The sequence below is a fragment of the Heptranchias perlo genome, chromosome 39 (genome assembly GCF_035084215.1).
Source record: "Heptranchias perlo isolate sHepPer1 chromosome 39, sHepPer1.hap1, whole genome shotgun sequence".
NCBI lineage: Eukaryota > Metazoa > Chordata > Chondrichthyes > Hexanchiformes > Hexanchidae > Heptranchias > Heptranchias perlo.
This window is the reverse complement of record NC_090363.1, coordinates 7,486,312-7,503,960: the sequence shown is the minus strand read 5'-3', so window position 1 is coordinate 7,503,960 and position 17,649 is coordinate 7,486,312.

Genomic DNA, 17,649 nt, shown 5'->3' with positions numbered 1-17,649 from the left:
TGCCACTGCCCGTTTAATACCATAGGTTTCAATTTTACTAAGTCAATTATGTGGTGCTTTATCAAAGTCCATATACACATCAACCGCACTACCCTTATCAATCCTCTCCCTTACTTCTGTTTTCTGTTTAACATATCGATGGGCTTTTCTTTACACTCCTGTGGCAGAGAATCACACGTCAGACTCAGTGGGCTAGGGTTTGGGATCATTTTTATGCAGCTTCCAAGGGAGTGATTTTAAACCCCAAGAATGGGTGGGTTGAGGACGGATGGAAGTTGAAAATAGTTGTTTTTTGGGTTGCGGCTGCAACCCGGCTTTATTTCCGGGTTTAACGTCGGCGTGGAAAAGTACAGGCTTCCCAATGAGAATGCAAAGTCCGAAGATTTTACGGTTGCGATCCAAAAAACCAACTATTTTCAACTCCCACCTGCTCCCAACCCACTCGTTCTTGGGGGTTAAAATCACCCCCCAAATCCTCTGTTTGATCCCTTGTACTTGGACTGGACTCTGTTGTGTAATCAGGACATTGCGAAGGTGCACAGCATGGACTGTCCACCAGGTGGCGCCTATAGACTGACTGACCTGGAGAAACCATTATATCGAATTACACAGAATGTACGGGGCAGAAACAGGCCATTCGGCCCAACAGGTCTATGCCAGTGTTTATGCTCCACACGAGCCTCCTCCCACCCTTCTTCATCTAACCCTATCAGTATATCCTTCTATTCCTTTCTCCCTCATGTGTTTATCTAGCTTCCCCTTAAATGTATATATGCTATTCGTCCCCACATTGTTCCACATTCTAACTACTCTGGTTAAAGAACTTTCTCCTGAATCCCCCTGAACCTGGAGGCCCAGCTCCCCCTCCCCTTCCCCAAGGGACTGTTCTTTATGCACGTGTCCAGACAGCATGTGTCAACAGGGAATCCACCATGGGGGGCATCACAGCCGAGCCTGATTTTATTTGCGTCTTTTTCTGGAATAATTTCCCCTCCCACCTTTTTTCTCCGCCTGTGCCTCTTTCTATCTCTTTGACACTCTGTATGTGTCTACCTTTCTTTCTCTACATCTCCTTTCCCATTTTTTGTCTCTCCTTTCTTTTTTCTGCCTTACTCTCCTTCCCTCCTTTTCTACACCTCTTCATCTCTCTCATTCCTTTGTTTCAATTTATCTATTTCTGTCTTATTTCACTCTGTTTCTTTCTGTGCGTCTCTCATTTTTCTCCTTCCTTCCCTATTTCTCACTCTGTCTTTCTCCGGTTTCTTCCCCTCTCCTCTTTGTTTCTCCCTCTCTCTCCTCTGTTTTTCCTTCTCTGTCTCAGTTTCTGCTCTTCCCTCTCTTCCCTGTATCTCCCTTTCTGTTTCTCCCTCTCTGTCTCAGTTTCTTCCTCTCTCCCTCTCTCTATTTCTCTATTTCTCTGTCTCTCTCTCTCTGTTTCTTCCTCTCTCAGTTTTTCCCGTTCTCTGTCTCAGTTTCTCCATCTCTCTCTTCCTCTCTCTTTTTCTCTCTCTCTATCTCTCTCTCCCTCTCTCTGTTTTTCTCTCTCTCTATCTCTCCCTCTGTTTCCCCCTCTCTCTGGTGTTGGAGCTCTGTTCACATAGTGGGAAGGCTGGCAGTGAGAGGGTTAATCTCCAGCTCACCCAGACGACCATCCTCCCATTTTACATAACTTTTTCTTCAAAATGGAGCTGGTTAAAGGAGCAGCTTGTTGGGAGTGAGAATTCAGACCGAAAATTAATTTCTTGTCGAAATGTATTTGCTGTGCACAATAAAATCATGGCATTGCCAGATCAGTGAACCAATGACAGATCTCCGTGCAGTGCGATATCTGGTAATGAACCTGCGCGCTCATTTATAAGTCGCTCTCAGACACGGACTTGAATCCTCTGAGACACCCTGTCCTTATTACAAATAGTTCTGTGTCATCTCCTTCCCTGCATTTGGGCAAATATTAATCACTGTCCTGGCTGAAAAAAAATTCCGATAATCCCATCAGTTGTGGAGTATTCCAGAAGTTCCAGTAACTGAATGAAAAGTCAAGATGGGGCTTGGGTGACTGGTGTGTGTACAGGCTGTTAGATCTGGGTGTCAGTCTGTGTCGGATGGACAGTGTGACAGTGGGACAGAGGAGGCTGGATACTGGTCAGTGAGTGGTGGGCGAAAGAAGGAAAGAAAGAAATTCCAACCCCCAGGTCCAGCAACAATCCCCAGGATACAGCTGAGCAATCAGCTTCTAATTGACCTTCAGCTTAGCAGCAGAATAATACACTGTGTCTTGCCACCGCCCAATGTCAGGTGCGATCTGCTGGTGAATACAGGCCTAGATTTTCCAGCCGGCGTGATCTTTGCATTAAGCTGATGCCGAGCGGGAAAACTTGGACTTTGTATTTTTCCCGTGTTCTCTATTTTGATTGTTTAACTTTTACTTTATTTCTCCCTCCCCAGTAAGATTGGGGAGGGGGTGTGGGTTAGGGGAGGGGGAGGGAGCGCGGCGGGGAGGGAGCCTGCCTGATTCTCTCGTCCTCTTAAATTAACGGGCGGAGGAGGCCAATCTCTTCAACAGACGAGTAAATTCTGTGGCGGGAGAATGTAGACTGCACGGTAAAGTCTGTCCATGGTCTGGGGTCATTTCGGTCGCAATATAACGAATATATTTTTAAAATATGAAAACCCGCTGGCTTTTTTAGAATGGCCCGTGCATTACGAACAGTTTAAAAACAGTTTCTGTTCTCGGTCTCTGTCTCCTCGTAATCTGCCAAGTGGTTTACGTGATTAACTGCTACTTCACACCCGACTGTTATTCATCTCAGTCATGATTTACAGGTTAATATTGGTGTAGATGTCAGCCGTGGCTCAGTGGGTAGCACTCTCGCCTCTGAGTCATTGGAGGTCATGGGTTCAGGTCCCGCTCCAGAGACTTGAGTATAAAATCTTGGCTGACACTAAGGGTGCGCTGTCGGAGGTGCCGTCTTTTGGATGAGATGTTAAACCGAGGCCCAGTCTGCCCCCTCAGGTGGATGTAAAAGATCCCATGGCACTATTTCGAAGAAGAGCAGGGGAGTTCTCCCTGGTGTCCTGGCCAATATTCACCTCTCAACCAACATCACCAAGAAAACAGATTATCTGGTCATTATCACATTGCTGTCTGTGGGATTGGTAAATTGGTTACCTAAGAAATAGGAGCAGGAGTAGGCCATGCGGCCCCTCAAGTCTGCTCCGCCATTCAATAAGATCATGGCTGATCTTCTACCTCAACTACACTATCACTTGATTCCCCTAGAGTCCAAAAATCTATCGATCTCAGCCTTGAATATACTCAATGACTCAGCATCCACAGCACTCCTCCTCATCTCAGTCTTAAACGGCCGACCCCTTATCCTGCAACTATTCCCCCTAGTTCTAGACTCTCTTGCCAGGGGAAACAATCTCTCAGCAAGTCCGCTCAGAATCTTATATGTTTCAATGAGATCACCTCTCATTCTTCTAAACTCCAGAGAGTATAGGCTCAATCTCTCCTCATAGGACAACCCTCTGGATGCCACTTTTCCTACATTTCCTACATTACAACGGCGACTACAATTCAAAAGTACTTCATTGGCTGTAAAGCGCTTTGGGACATCCTGAGTTTGTGAAAGGCACTTTATAAATGTAAGTTCTTTCTTTCTTTTACAACGGCTGCCAGGTTTGCCTTGAAGCGAAGAGCGCTGCCTTACTGGCATTTATCACAGCAGGTTACTGCTTGCGTGTGAGGGCGCAGAGTGAATCGTAGCGAGGGGTGGGAGTGTAGCAGTGTCGGGTAGAGACGAACTGGAGTAAAACCCAGGCCAGGTATCAACTGCAGGCTAGATGACTGATAATCTGCCAAGTGGGCTCAGCATCTGGGGCGTGGGGAGATGGTTGGTGAAGGTGCCCTTGTCGGGAGAGATGCAGGTGATTGCCACTGGGAGCCTAGGAAGGGAACTGGAACAGGAAGGAGCACTTGAAGGAAGAGGCTTGTGTGAGAGATGACAGCAAGCACAGTACGGTCAGGACTGTGTTTGGGCTCAAACTGGATGTGAAGGGGCAACGTTCAAAACGGGGGCAGAGCTGCAAATTCACACATCTCGGGAATTTAGGAATAAAGTTCCTTGTTAACAGAGCAGAGACTTTGAGACTCGTTGTACAGTGTGTGACTCAGCGCAGTCCCTGAACATGTACAGAGCTTTACTCAGTATCTAACCCATGCTGTACCTGGCCTGGGGGTGTTTGATGGGACAGTGTAGAGGGAGCTTTACTCTGTATCTAACCCGTGCAGTACCTGCCCTGGGAGTGTTTGGCGGGACAGTGTAGAGGGAGCTTTACTCTGTATTTAACCTGCGCTGTTCCTGCCCTAGGAGTGTTTGATAGGACAGTGTAGAGGGAGCCTTACTCTGTATCTAACCTGTGCTGTACCTGCCCTGGGAGTGTTTGATGGGACAGTGTAGAGGGAGCTTTACTCTGTATCTAACCTATGCTGTACCTGACCTGGGAGTGTTTGATGGGACAGTGTCGAGGGAGTTTTACTCTGTATTTAACCCGTGCTGTACCTGACCTGGGAGTGTTTGGTGTGACAGTGTAGAGGGAGATTTACTCTGTATCTAACCCGTGCTCTACCTGACCTGGGAGTGTTTGATAGGACAGTGTAGAGGGAGCTTTACTCTGTATCTAACCTATGCTGTACCTGACCTGGGAGTGTTTGATGGGACAGTGTAGAGGGAGTTTTACTCTGTATTTAACCCGTGCTATACCTGACCTGGGAGTGTTTGGTGTGACAGTGTAGAGGGAGCTTTACTCTGTCTCTAACCTGTGCTGTACCTGACCTGGGAGTGTTTGATGGGACTCTCTTGTGCCTGAAATGGAAAATTGTTGAATTCGCCAAAATTGCTGAACAACCACAATAGATAGGAAGCTATTTTTTGATTGGCTGTGCTGTGTCATTGTTGGGCTGGAGAATCTCTGTGTACAGTTTAATGTAGCCAGGCCATCTCTGGCAATAAGCTACAAATTGTGAAACCCACGCTGGGAATCTCTGCTGTCTCATTACAGTGACTGACGGCTCATATATTCAGGCACCAGTTAGTGTTTGTTCACAGCTCTTGCAAGAGGTGTGACTAGGCTGTTCTCCGAGACTTATTCTCATCTTCTCTCACTCTCCCACCGCTCTGTTGCTGCAGGTAAAAGAAGAGAGAATGGGCAAGGGCATCACCTGATGATCCGTGGGCAGTGGGCAAAGGGGAGAGGCCGGGCACGGGCCTGAACCGTACCTGGATTGATCAGTGTCTCCTGCTTTCCCGGAGCCTACAGTGCAAGGAAAAGTTCGGGGAGTTGGGCTCGTCAGGTGGATTGTTTCCCCTGAGGCCCAGTCCACCGGCAGGGGTCTCAAAACCATTGACTCAGAGGCCGGGATGCACTCTCACCTCTGGGGTCAGAAGGTCGCGGGTTCAAGTCCCACTCTTGAGCAAATTGTCCAGGCTGAAGCTCCCAGTGCAGTACTGAGGGGAGTGCTGCACTGTCGGAGGTGCCGTCTTGCCCCAGCCAATATTTATCCCTCAACCAACATCATTAAAAAACAGATTATCTGGTCATTATCACATTGCTGTTGGTGGGATCTTGCTCTGCGCAAATTGGCTGCTGCGTTTCCTACATTACAACACTGACTACTCTTCAAAAGTACTTAATTGGCTGTATGTACATACACATGTTCTCTCTTTCTTACTGCCTTCCCCCACCACTCACTGACCAGTATCCAGCCTCCTCACTGTCACACTGTCCATCCGACACAGACTGATGCCCAGATCTAACAGCCTGTACACACACCTGTCACCCAAGCCCCATCTTGACCTTTCATTCAGTTACTTGGACTTTTGGAACACTCCGCAACTGATGGGATTATCAGAATTTTTTTTTAGCCAGGACCAGTGATTAATATTTGCCCCAAATGCAGGAAAGGAGATGACACAGAACTATTTGTAATAAGGACAGGGTGTCTCTGAGGATTCAAGTCCGTGTCTGAGAGCGACTTATAAATGAGTGCGCAGGATCATTACCAGATATTGCACTGCCCGGAGATCTGTCATTGGTTTACTGATCTGGCAATGCCACGATTTGATTGTGCACAGCAAATACGTTCCTTCATTCCTTCCATCCTTCCTTCCTTCCTTCACAGGGGCCCTGCATGCTGTAAGACGATTATGTTGTGGTATGGAGTACTAGGCCTCAGGCTCTTGTACTACCGGGGGAAAAGGCCAAAAATATATTTTTTTAAAAGCAGCTCCTTTAGCCTTAAGCTGTCACCGTGCGCACAGTAGTCAAGTGGGGCTACAGCTTTAATGTGTTTGCGTTTTGCCTCACATTAATGAGCGTGGGAGGGATTTTACTGAATAATTAAAACGATTGAATGAGGTCGCTTTCCCAGGTAACCAGGAGCACGCTGTCTAATGTCATTGTGCATGTGCGGGAGGGACAGCTGGGGGCTTGGTGGGAGGGAGTGCCTGGGCCATGAGGGGCAGGAATAGCAGACTGTGGAAACAGCCTGGCAACAAAATGTGGTGTATGCACAACACAGGGCCTGAGCAACACACACATATGTACAGCACAAAACAAGCATCTCTTCACCAACCCTCTCTCTCCATCCTTTCACCCTCCCTCTCTCCATCTTTTCACCCATCCTTTTACTTTCTCTCTCCGTCTTTTCACACTCTCCATCTTTGCCGTCTCTCTCCAATCTTTTGCACTCTCTCTCTCTCCATCCTTTCAGCCTCTTCTCTTTTTGTCCTTTCACTTGCTCTCTCCATCTTTTCTTTCTATCTCCATCCTTTCACTGCCTTTCTTTCTCTTCCTCTAACTCCATCCTTTCTCTCTCTCCATCCTTTCTCCCTCTTCATCTTTTCATCTGCTCTCCTTTCTTCAACAACAACAGCTTGCATTTATATAGCGCCTTTAATGTAGTAAAACGTCCCAAGGCGCTTCACAGGAGTGATTATCAAACAAAATTTGACATCGAGCCACATAAGGAGGTATTAAGAGACGTAGGTTTTAAGGAGAGAGAGGTAGAGAGGCGGAGAGGTTTAGGGGGGGAACTCCAGAGCTTAGGGCCTAGGCAGCTGAAGGCACGGCCGCCAAGGGTGGAGCGATTAAAATCGGGGATGTGTAAGAGGCCAGAATTGGAGGAGTGCAGAAATCTCGGAGGGTTGTAGAAGGTTACAGAGATAGGCAGGGGTGAGGCCATGGAGGGATATGAACACAAGGATGAGAATTTTAAAATCGAGGCGTTTAGTGGGGCTCACCAGCGGCAAAGACTCCGTCTATATTGCAAGCTGATTGTGTGCCTCGATGGTGACTGATGGAGTGTTCGAGGGATGTAGACCAGCCTGCTTTCTGGGGATTCAATCCTCGTGATGAAATTAGATTCTCTCACAAATTAACATTTTAATAAATTTGACTGCAATAATTTCCTGCGTAGATGAATGGGCAGTGAATCAGCCCAATATCCGGAGACCTCATCATGGATACACGGGGGTCTGAAATCTCGGAGACTGTTTCCTTCCACTGCATCCGGTCAATTTGCCTCATTATTAGCTTAATGTTGATGAATCGGGAGCACAAGTGAAATAAGCTGAGTGTTCAGCTGCAAGACAGAGGGAGTGTGAGCTTAATGAAAGCTAGGTCCAACAAGCACAGCAGATCTAAATAGGGAACGATATTAGGACCCCTTTTAAAAGGGGAGTCTCACCATCAGGACCCCTTTTAAAGGGAGTCTCACCATCAAGACCCCATTTAAAGGGGGAGTCTCACCATCAGAACCCCTTTTTAAAGAGGGAGTCTCATCTATCTATCTGTATATCTAGCTATCTGTCTGTCTGTCTATCTGTATATCTATCTATCTGTCTAATTATCTATCTATCTCTCCAATGATCTACCTAACTTTCTATCTCTCTCTCTATCTATCTATCTATCTATCTATCTCTCCAACGATCTATCTATCTATCTATCTTTCTCTCTCTATCTATCTACCTGTCTATCTATCTATCTATCTATCTCTGTCTGTCTATTCATCTGTCTTTTGATTTCTGTCTATCTCTCTATGTATCTATTGATTTAAGTCTGTTAATTTGTCTAAGTATCTCCGTGACTGACTGTATATCTGCCTGTTTGTTTTTCTTTCATTCCCTTTCATCCCCCTCCCCACCGTGTACAATTCACGATCCTCGGACTTGCTGTAAAACGTCCAGCAGGGACTGTGCATTTTTAGTAAAAGACTGTGCTCAGCAGCTGCTCTTCCCCTAACACTGGGGCGGGGGCTGATGTATTTGCTGGATGACAGAGGCTGCTGTTTCCTTTGGTGTGTCGCTGCAGTGAGAAGGATTTTTTTTTCTCTCTCAAGCAGACTGTCTCCTGGGCTGCTGGTCCCATCCATCTGAGTTAGTGTCAAGGTCACGGGTGTGAGGAGGAGAGGGACAGCCCTCGTTCATCAGCTGTCTCTGTGTTGAGCCCTTGGCTGTGCAGAAGTCGGTTGCTGAGGGGGCGCAGCTGGCGTGAGGCTATCCCAGGCTGGCTGGAGGGTTTGGAGGGGAAAAGGCCAATGGCAGAAGGGGTCGCTGGTCAAGTGAACTCCTCTATCCTGGATGGAGTCAAGCTTCTGGAGTGTTGTTGCGGCTGCACCAGTGATTGGTGAACATCCCATCCCGCTCCTGACTTGTGCCTGTGTAGATGATGGTGAGGCTTCGAGAGATCGGGAGGTGAGCCCCCAGCCTCTGTCCTGCTCTTGTGGCCATGGCATTGATATGGTCCGTTAGCTTGAGCTACGATTCATTAGTGAACCCCAGGGTGGAGACTCAATGGGGGTCATTTTAACCTAACTGGCCAGGCGGGAATCCCACGGGATCGGCTGGAACGCTGGTTTTATCCCCTGCCCGATATTACTCTCTGTTGACTTCAATGGGCGGGGTGTAAAGCCAGTGTTGTACCCGATCCTGTCAATTTCCCGTCAAGGCGGGTTAGGTTAGGTATCAACCAAGCAGCTTATTTTTAACCCTTTACTATCACTTCAATCTTTAGCGCAACGTGATGAACCCCCGGCCCTCCCCCCACACCTGGACAGGTGTAGTCAGGGGGCGTGGCCAATATTATGGGCGGGGACTGCTTCCGATGAAGGGACTTTTGAACCAGCGTAAAAGATGGCGGAAATTCCGACGTACAGGTATAACTCACTCACGCTTAAATTTCCGCAACCCTTTTGCGCTATTTCATTCCATTCCGTTCCAGGTCCCGCTGTTAGCTGGGCGGAAATCATGCGGAAACTCTGACCCAGTGACTTTTACCTGACGAGGCACAGGGAAAGTCAGTGCTGAGTGTTTTCCATGTGTGGGGCTCATTAACACTGGGCTGCAAATCTGCCCTCCCAATATTTTTATTTGCTGGTATTTTTAATCCTTCATCAGCTCTTCAGTCAGACAAACCGGTCTCTTGTTGGAGCAAATTGCCTGCAGGGTTTTCATTAACCCAGATTGCAGTTTGCTTTACCAGTTTTTCCTAGTTACCTCGAGCCTGAGAATCTTTGCTGTGTTCTCTCTCTCTCTCTCTCTCTCTTGCTCGTTCTCCTTGTTTAAGGAGACTGGAGCAGTTGACTCCTGGCTGTCTGTTGCTTAAGTGAGCTCTGCTCTGTGACTGATAACAACTGGAGGGGAGTCGGGAGAACTCGGTGAGTTCCAGTGTCCAAGAAGCCGGCACCTTTGGTAGCGGGACAGGAGGGTTAGTGAGAGGCTTGCTGCTGCAGCCAATGCAGGCAATAGCGTGCTGCAATTAGAGATAAGATACTGCAGCCAGCACAGACCATGTGCTGAACTGCTGCGATTACAGAGGGTGCATTGCTCGCATTACAAACCACACCAATTACAGACCCTCGCTGTACCATGGTACCCCAGTCATTACAGATAGGATATCCCAGTCATTACAGGCAGGATACCCCAGTCATTACAGACAGGATACCCCAGTCATTACAGACAGGATACCCTAATCATTACAGACAGGATACCCCATTCATTACAGATAAGGGACCCCAGTCATTACAGACAAGGTACCCCATTCATTACACACAAAATACCCCAGACACGGTACCTCAGTCATTCCAGACAAGATACCCCAGTCATTATAGACAAGATAACCCAGTCATTCCAGACAGGATACCCCAGTCATTCCAGACAGGATATTCCAGTCATTACACACAAAATACCTCTGTAATTACAGACAAGGTACCCAGTCATTACACATAAAATACTCCAGTCATTACAGACAAGGTACCCCAGTCATTATGGATAGGATACACTAGTCATTATAGACAGGATACCCCAGTCATTACAAACAAGGTACCCCAGTCATTACAGACAAGGTACCCCAATCATTACAGACAGGGTACCCCAGTCGTTACAGACAGGGCACCTCAGTCATTACAGACAAGGTACCCCAGTCATTACAGACAAGGTACACCATTCATTGCACACAAAATACCCCAGTACTTACAGACACGGTACCTCAATCATTCCAGACAAGATACCCCAGTCATTATAGACAAGATATCCCAGTCATTCCAGACAGGATACCCCAGTCATTCCAGACAGGATATCCCAGTCATTACACACAAAATACCTCTGTAATTACAGACAAGGTACCCAGTCATTACACACAAAATACTCTAGTCATTACAGACAAGGTACCCCGGTCATTATGGATAGGATACCCAAGTCATTACAGACAGGATACCCCAGTCATTACAGACAGGGCACCTCAGTCATTACAGACAAGTTACCCCAGTCATTACAGACTGGATACCCCAATCATTGTAGACAAGGTACCCCAGTCATTACAGACAAAGTACCACAGTTATTGCAATCATGGTAACACGCTCATTATGTACTGAGCACCCTAGTCATTACAGGCAAGGTACCCCAATTATTACAGACAGGATATCTCAGTCATTCCAAACAAGATAATCCAGTCATTCCAGACAGGATACCTCAGTCATTCCAGACAGGATACCATGGTTACAACAAACAAGCTCTCATAGTAATTACAACCTATGCACTTTGATCTTACTTATAGGGTAACAGTCATTACAAGCACAGTTTAACATCTACCAATCCCTCCTCTATGATAACAAATACCAGCCAATAAGACAATAAGGAGAGAGGTTAGGAGAAATTTATTGATGCAGAGAGTTGTTAAAGCATGGAATAGTTTGCAACATGAAGTAGTTGACTCCATTGCATCTTTTAAGAGAGAATTGTTAAATATTTGAGGCAGAAGAAGATCCAGGACTACGGGAGAGCATGGGGCAATGGGCTTAGTTTTGGCCTGTCCTAGGAAAGAGCCAGAACAGACATGATGGATCAAATGCCTTCCTTCTGTGCTGTAAATTTCTATGGTTCTCCATCACCATGTCTCTCTGGGTCTCATTCCCACTCTATAGAACTCTCCAGCCTACCCGCTCTGCTGCCGTTGTCCCAGGTTCAAGTCTATCCTGAACAAGCCCATGACCACCCTCTGCTCTTCGCAATGTATTCACCGACTGCCCAAGCAGCAACTGTCGCTGAACCACCCAGAGCAGTAACACCAACTATCTCATCCTCCGCCCCCAGTGACCATCCCATCCAGCTTCGTTCTTGGGTTGGGGGCGGGGGGATGAGTTGGTTAAGCTCTCTAACCCCCTCCTCACCCCTCTCCCATCGACTCTCCAACTGGCTCCACCACTGGAGCACCAACCATTGCCCTACTCTGCAACGCCCTTCATCAAGCTGAATGATCACTCATTCCCAAAGAAGATTCTCGCCATCCACAACTTTATAGTGGACAAACTTATTTACATCCCTGACAGAAACAACAACAACAACTTGCATTTATCTAGCACCTATACGCAGTAAAACGTCCCAAGGTGCTTCACAGGAGCGATTATCAAACAAAATTTGACACCGAGCCACATAAGGAAATATTAGGACAGGTGACCAAAAGCTTGGTCAAAGAGGTTTTAAGGAGCATCTTAAAGGAGGAGAGAGAGGTTTAGGGAGGGAATTCCAGCCGCCAATGGTGGAGTGATGAAAATCAGGGATGTGGAAGAGGCCAGAATTGGAGGAACACAGAGATCTTGGAGGGTTGTAGGGCTGGAGGAGGTTACAGAGATTGGGAGGGGAAAGGGCATGGAGGGATTTGAAAACAAGGATGAGAATTTTAAAATCGAGGCGTTCCCGGACCGGGAGCCAATGTAGGTCAGCGAGCACAGGGGGTGATGGGTGAACGGGGCTCGGTGCAAGTTAGGATAGGGGCAGCAGAGTTTAGGGAGGGTGGAAGATGGAAGGCCAACCAGGAGAGGATTGGAACAGTGGAATCTGTTGGTAACAAAGGCATGGCTGAGGGTTTCAGCAACAGATGAGCTGAGGCAGGGGCGGAAATGGGCGCTGTTACAATGTCTTCTGGGCAGTGCTTTTCTCACTGTTGTATTGAAGCAACGACTGAAGCACTGGTCACCATGCCCAGAACATTGACTTCCTCTGCCTCTGAACAGCGTGATGCGGCTGCTCGATGCCACCGTGCTGGCGCATTTCCCATAGTGCAGGCAGTCACCAATGGCCGCCACATGGCCAATAGACAGCAGCTTTCTGCCTAATCCGCCATCAACACTTGCTGCTCCTCACCTGTGCGCTGTGACTCATCTGAGGTGGCCTCCTTGGGCCCGCTCGCTGCATATTCTGGGAGGTGTGTTAGCTGTGTTGGCGCTTGAAAGACTTGGCAAGAGGGATGTGGGGAAAGAAGGAAAGAAAGAAAGAAATTCCTAATGTAGTGAAACTTGATATAGTGAAACTCCTGATATCGTGAAACTTGATATGGTGAAACTCCTCATATTGTGAAACTCCTGGTACATTGACCCTTAATATAATGAAACTTCTGATACACTGCCACTTGTTATAATAAAACTCCTGGTACAGTGAAACTCTGATATAGTAAAACTCAATACAGTGAAATTCCTAACACACTGACACTTGATATAGTGAAACTTCTGGTACAGTAATAGTCCTGATATAGTGAAACACAATAGAGTGAAATTCTTAATACACTGAAACTTTATATAATACAACTCCTGGTACAGTGATGCTCCTGATATAGTGAAACATAATACAGTGAAATTCCTAATACACTGAAACTTTATATAATGCAACTCCTGGTACAGTGATGCTCCTGATATTGTGAAACATAATACAATGAAATTCCTAATACACTGAAACTTTACATAATGCAACTCCTGGTACAGTGATACTGTTGATACAGTGAAACATAATACAGTGAAATTCCTGGCACTATAAAACTTGATATAGTTAAACTTCTACTCAACTGAAACTCAATATGGAGAACCTCCTGACACAGTAAAATTTGATATTGTGAATCTTCTTATATTGTGAAACTCCAATTTCTACCACGATGAAACTTGATATAATGAAACCCCTAATGCATTGAAACTCGACTGAGTGATGTACTGAAATTGCTGATAGACTGCAATTTAATAGAAGAAAACTCTGACACTGTAAAACCTTCTGATACAGCAACAGTCTGTGGCCTAGTGTGTTTTATGGGGCTTCTGGATGAGTCATTAGCAAAGTGTGCTGTGGCAGGGATGTTCTAGATCTCAGTTTAGATGGAGGTACGTGTAACAGAGGTGTTGATTAGATGTAAGGAATCTTACAACACCAGGTTATAGTCCAACAGTTTTATTTGAAAATCACAAGCTTTCGGAGCTTACCTCCTTCATCAGGTGAGTGACCTGACGAAGGAGGTAAGCTCCGAAAGCTTGTGATTTTCAAATAAAAATGTTGGACTATAACCTGGTGTTGTAAGATTCCTTACATTTGTCCACCCCAGTCCATTACCAGCATCTCCACATCTTGATTAGATGTGATCATTGTGTATTATCAACAGAGATATGTATTTCTGAATCTTCTACACTGCAAATCTATCCCTTTTTTTTAACAGAACAGATATATAGAGTTACAGAAGTGGGTCAATATCAATTGCGACTGCATCAATATTTATGGTCTGGTTTTGTTTATTCAAAAGGAGAAGTATTGAAGTGTGTCTGTGTGATTTCAAGCCAGCGGCTGATTTCAATTCAGATCAATACCCCGTGCTTTTATAATCCATTCGACTGGCTGACTTGATTGACACTTTAATTCATTTAACTCACTCCAGACTACTTGGACTGAGAGACTGAGCTTTCCATTTGGATCAGATAAGGAAGGGACAAAAGATGTCCCTTTCTGCTGACAGTGAAATGAATTTTTGGGTCATTTCCACCCACTTCCTATGATGCTGTGAACAGATGCAGAGTACAGATGGGGTTAGAGGCAGAGTACAGATGGGGTTAGAGGCAGAGTACAGATGGGGTTAGAGGCAGAGTACAGATGGGGTTAGAGGCAGAGTACAGATGGGGTTAGAGGCAGGGTACAGATGGGGTTAGAGGCAGGGTACAGATGGGGTTAGAGGCAGAGTACAGATGGGGTTAGAGGCAGAGTACTGATGGGGTTAGAGGCAGAGTACTGATGGGTTAGAGGCAGAGTACTGATGGGGTTAGAGGCAGAGTACAGCTCACACAGTATCCCATTAAGCAGCACAAGATGGTAACTAATACAGCAATAAAAGCTCAAACTTAGAGAGGTCACAGGATGACTGGTGCAGAAAATAGAAAAATTCCACCCTGGTGTTGCCCAATTCACTTTCCTGAGGTTAGAAGTGAGGCATATTGTTAAGGACAGTACAAGAGGCTGACCCTGGAGTGTTTGATGGGACAGTGTGGAGGGAGCTTTACTCTGTATTTAACCCGTGCTGCACCTGACCCAGGACTGTTTGTTGGGACAGTGTGGAGGGAGCTTTACTGTGGAATGGTAGAAGAAATAGAAAGACCCTAAATAAAGAGTAAGGCTTGCGGCAAAATGCCTGTGCGTTTAATTCTCACGTGAAGACAGTTATTGTTTCACTAAATGGACAAAGTATACAGAGACATAAGTTCACACTTAAGTGGCAGCGATCGGAGCATTCTAGTCATTTGGCGCTACATTGTTGCTTGTGGGCAACCAGATTTGATGAGCAGGTAGTCCAGCCTCCTGCATCTACTACAGGTGAGGTGAGAGTGACTGCCCTTGACATCAAGGCAGCATTTGACCGAGTGTGGCACCAAGGAGCCCTAGTAAAATTGAAGTCCATGGGAATCAGGAGGAAAACTCTCCAGTGGCTGGAGTCATACCTAGCACAAAGGAAGATGGTAGTGGTTGTTGGAGGCCAATCATCTCAGCCCCAGGGCATTGCTGCAGGAGTTCCTCAGGGCAGTGTCCTAGGCCCAACCATCTTCAGCTGCTTCATCAATGACCTTCCCTCCATCGTAAGGTCAGAAATGGGGATGTTCGCTGATGACTGCACAGTGTTCAGTTCCATTCGCAACCCCTCAGATAATGAAGCAGTCCGAGCCCGCATGCAGCAAGACCTGGACAACATCCAGGCTTGGGCTCATAAGTGGCAAGTAACATTCGCGCCAGATAAGTGCCAGACAATGACCATCTCCAACAAGAGAGAGTCTAACCACCTCCCCTTGACATTCAACGGCATTACCATCGCCGAATTCCCCACCATCATCATCCTGGGGGTCACCATTGACCAGAAACTGAACTGGACCAGCCATATAAATACTGTGGCTACGAGAGCAGGTCAGAGGCTGGGTATTCTGCGGCGAGTGACTCACCTCCTGACTCCCCAAAGCCTTTCCACCATCTACAAGGCACAAGTCAGGAGTGTGATGGAATACTCTCCACTTGCCTGGATGAGTGCAGCTCCAACAACACTCAAGAAGCTCGACACCATCCAAGATAAAGCAGCCTGCTTGTTTGGCACCCCATCCACCACCCTAAACATTCACTCCCTTCACCACCGGCGCACTGTGGCTGCAGTGTGCACCATCCACAGGATGCACTGCAGCAACTCGCCAAGGCTTCTTCGACAGCACCTCCCAAACCCGCGACCTCTACCACCTAGAAGGACAAGAGCAGCAGGCGCATGGGAACAACACCACCTGCACGTTCCCCTCCAAGTCACACACCATCCCGACTTGGAAATATATCGCCGTTCCTTCATTGTCGCTGGGTCAAAATCCTGGAACTCCCTTCCTAACAGCACTGTGGGAGAACCGTCACCACACGGACTGCAGCGGTTCAAGAAGGCGGCTCACCACCACCTTCTCGAGGGCAATTAGGGATGGGCAATAAATGCTGGCCTCGCCAGCGACGCCCACATCCCGTGAACGAATAAAAAAAAACACCAGCAGTGAGGGGTGGTGGTGGGGAGGAGGCGACAATACACAATGATTAGGAAAACTATCAGCCCCTCCTATTCAAATGGGAGAAGAGATATTTGGAATATCTGTTCGTCCTGAGAGAGCACTACGTTCTAATGTGACTGGGCAAGTGGGGTGTGGAAGCCTGGGGTGTGGACACCCGGGGTGTGTGCCCGGGTGCGGGTGCCCGGAGTGTGTGCCTGGGTGTGGGTGCCCAGGTGTGGGTGCTCAGGTTGTGGACGCCCGGGGTGCGTGCCCGGAGTGTGGGTGCCTGGGGTGTGTGTGCCTGGGTGTGGGTGCCCGGGGTGTGTGTGCTCGGGTGTGGGTGCCTGGGTGTGTGTGCCTGGGTGTGGGTGCCTGGGGTGTGTGTGCTCGGGTGTGGGTGCCTGGGTGTGGGTGCCCGGGGTGTGTGTGCTCGGGTGTGGGTGCCTGGGTGTGGGTGCCTGGGATGTGGGCACCCAGGTGTGGGTGCCTGGGTGTGGGTGCCCGGGTGTGGTTGCCCGGGTGTGAATGCATTCTGAAAGCATGGGCCTACAATTTAACTAGGGATAGTCACTGGAGGAAATCTGCTTGTTATCTCTAGGGTGTGTGTGTGTGTTTGTGACTGTGAGGGTGATTGTGTGGTCTGTGTGTGTGAATGTGAGGGTTACCGTGTGGTCTGTGTGTGTGACTGTAAAGGTGACTGTGTGTCTGTGTGTGTGAATGTGAAGGTTACTGTGTGGTCTGTGTGCGTGACTGTAAGGGTGACTGTGTGTCTGTCTGTGTGTGTGAATGTGAGGGTTACCGTGTGGTCTGTGTGTGTGACTGTAAAGGTGACTGTGTGTCTGTGTGTGTGAATGTGAGGGTTACTGTGTGGTCTGTGTGCGTGACTGTAAGGGTGACTGTGTGTGTGACTGTGAAGGTGACTCTGTGTGTGTGTGTGTGTGTGTGTGTGTGTGACTGTGAGCGTGATTATCTCTATGTCTATGTGTCTCTGTGTCTCTGTGTGTGTCTTTATATTTGTATTCCTGACTGTGTGTCAATAGCAGAATTATTGTTGGGGAGATTAGTGGGCAGGCGTTTAATGTGATCTAATGACATTCCTCTTATTTTACTCTTATTTATGGAGGTGTTCACTCATTTAAGATAAATGTGTTAAAATAGCAGAGACAGAGGAATCATATCAGCAGCATTAAGTATTCACCCACTAATTTTGCTGACAATAATTTCTAGGCTACTGTGCCCGTATTTCTTCTTTACCCAGAGAGTCGTTAGTGGAACTTGCTACTACA